We start from the raw sequence: 3444 nt of genomic DNA on the forward strand, positions 1-3444 counted from the left end.
TTGACATTGATTAAGCTTTAAAGTCAACATTAAAGTCAGCATTAAAGTCAGCATAAAGTACTGCAAGCATTATTTTTACTCTGTGTCCTAGTTGTGTAGTGTATGAAATTCCTCTTTTGTTGGGAATTAATTTAAGCATTTTTCTCCTTACGTGATAATGTTTAGTGTTCGTGATAATAATTAATGTTTATTTATTCATTTATTTGTTTGTTTATTTATTTATTTGAAGACGTACAGTACTGCCATATTGCGAGTACGTACAGCCGTGAGCAAAAGTTCGCCGACATTACTCCCCCGGCTGTAGCAATGGAAGGTGTTACTTTGAACTGTTTTTATGTGTTAGCAGCACGAAACACACACACACACACACACACACACACACACACACACACACACACACACACACACACACACAACAAAAAGACACGACATAACGCTGGGAAATTGTGGACGAACTTTTGCTCATGGCTGTTGAGGCCCCGAGGAATAAGGATCGTATTCTCAGTGGCTCAGGAAATTTCGTAAAGCCTCTTCCTTGACGATTTATTTTACACAATACACCATACTAACCTCTTGTATTTTACAGACGCCGACTTTGACGATAGGAAAAAAATAAAAATGAAGGTAATATCAAGGTGTAATATAGACTACAAAGTAAATCGCAAAGAAGATTAATAACAGTGAAGGTTATATACAGGTGTAATATAAAAAATAAATCGCTAAGAAAGAGGTGTTACGAAGCCTCCAATGCTAACGCTTACCACATACCTGACGCGTGAAGTGAGTGGCTGTAGTTACCAAAAAACGTTCATAGAGGAGGTATGTGCGCTGCTGAGTGTTCTTGTGTTTTGCTGCGTTGTAAAGTTAGGTTGTAAAACTATACCTAACTGCCAGACAAATAGTTCCATACCTTTTCTGTCTGTCGTCTCATGTTATGGCGTTGTCACATTCTTCTCCATTAATCCGTTCAGCCAGAGGACGTCTCTTATGTTTCATTCTTGCTATCCCCAGAAATTTTCTTCAACACAGGAGGGACCTTAGGAACTGGAAAGGTTAGACAGTACTTTCATTAACCCCACTGCTAGAAGAATTCTCCCCTAAGCTGAATAAAGTCGTCTGGTAGTAGCAATAAAAAAAAAAAAGACATAACCATACCGAAAGGCAAAGGTATAGTAAGCATAGCCGCTCTGGTGTCCCATGTTACTCTTTGTGCTGCGACATTCCTCCTGTTATCCTCTGCAGCTCTGCTGTGGAATGTGGCAGTATGGAATTTTATGCTTTTTTCCGTTATGTTGTCATAATATAGACAGAGTTGGCCATTTTGTTAAAACCTCAGACATGGACCTGTAAAGCTGCTCATCCTTTTACTGCGACTTATTATGAAAGTGTGCCGCTACGGTACATGAGATTACTTAGTTCTGGTACATATTTTAACACATTATTTATGTATGTAGATAAATAGATATATAGACATACATACATACATATATATATATATATATATATATATATATATATATATATATATATATATATATATATATATATATATATATACTGTATATATATATATATATATATATATATATATATATATATATATATATATATATATATATATATATATATATATATATATATATATATAAATAAATATATATAATTTTTTAGGTGGATGTCAACACACATATACATACACATAAAGTTTAGGTCAGAAGTTCCTTTGCATTGTCCCCAAGCCGTGGCAGAACCTATAGAGTTCATGCTACTCCACAGCACTCATTATGGGTTGGAGTCTCGCATCATTAGCCCGGAACCCAACACGTCAGGGAATAATTGATTAGAACTGTGCATGCATGCATACTTGTATACATAAAAACATATACAGACACACCTATACTGCCGAAGGGTATCTGCAATAACAATATACTACGGCGTCATGTTTAGGTATGGAATGTTCTCACTTACACCATGGTGGGTACAACGTGACGGCAGAGTAGCCATATCAGCTGTTTATTCGCATTATTATTAGAGTTACTATTATGATTATTATTTTTATTATTATTATTGTTGTTATTTGCCTTTTTGCTCTTGTTGTTGTTGCTGTGTTATTATGTTACCATCATTATTATTAGCCTATTATCATTATTATTATTTTCGTTGTTGTTTTTGTTGCTGTTGTTACTTTATTATTATTATTATTATTATTATTATTATTATTATTATTATTTTATTATTATTATTATTATTATTATTATTATTATTATTATTTTTATTGTTATTATTCACCATCATCATCATCCCCTACAAGTTAAAATACAGTAGTACATTTGCCATTTGTCATTTCCTATAACACGAAGGCTTGTATTATCAGTTCGTTGTGGTGTTATGGTGTGCTGCTGAGGTGTTATGGTGTGATGTAAGAGCCCAGTGATATCACGTTATTATGTTGTGGTGTTGTAGTGCTGGTGTTATAAGGTTGTGGTGTTGTGTTACTGTGTGGGTGTTGTGGTGTGATGTGGTATTGTCGTAAGGCGTTATAACATTATTCCACTCTGCTGTATGGTGCTGAGGTGCAGTGTTATAGTATGGTGTTATGGTGTGCAATGTGAGGATTATTTTATGGTGTTATTGTGCAGTGTGATGTTACGGTGCCATGTGAGATTTGAGTGCTATGGTGGTGTGTATTGCTATGATGTGTAATGTGAGGTGTGAGGAGTGGTGTTAAGGTGTAGTTTATGGTATGGGGCTATGGTATGGTGTAATGCTATGGTGTAGTGCCATAGTGCAGTGTTATGGTGTAATGTTATGGTGTGTGAGTAAGAACGAGGTGTCCTCCTCTCTCCTGACCTCACCCCCACGTAACTGTACTGTCTCATCCCTCCCCTCCCCTATAAATTCTCTCTCTCTCTCTCTCTCTCTCTCTCTCTCTCTCTCTCTCTCTCTCTCTCTCTCTCTCTCTCTCTCTCTCTCTCTCTCTCTCTCTCTCTCTCTCTCTCTCTCTCTCTCTCTCTCTTCACAGATAAGTCTATATATATTCGTGTATGTGTGTGTGTATATATATATATATTCTATAAGACACACACACACGCTCTCCCTTCTTCTTCCTCCCCCAACATCTTGCCCTCTGTCTGCTCCCTTTGTCTTCCTCTGTCACTCCCTCAACAGGCATTCTCCTATCTCCTTCAGTCTGCCTCCCACCTTCCTTCCCTACTTCCCTCTCACTCTTTTTCAACCTGCCTCCCTCCGTCACCTTGTCTCTCATTCTCTCTCTACCATTTACCCGCCCGTCTCTCCCTCACTCATTCTCTCTCCCCAGTCCTGCATTCCTCATTCCTTCTTCCACCTAGTCTTTCTGCCTCTTCCTTCTCCTGTTTTCTCTCCTCCTACCTCTCCTTTCTCGTGTCTTCAATCTTCTTCCTTTCCTTCTCCTTTCACATGTCT

Source organism: Coenobita brevimanus, chromosome 111 (genome assembly GCF_032717465.1).
Source record: "Coenobita brevimanus isolate Jiangsu-jjx chromosome 111, ASM3271746v2, whole genome shotgun sequence".
Lineage (NCBI taxonomy): Eukaryota > Metazoa > Arthropoda > Malacostraca > Decapoda > Coenobitidae > Coenobita > Coenobita brevimanus.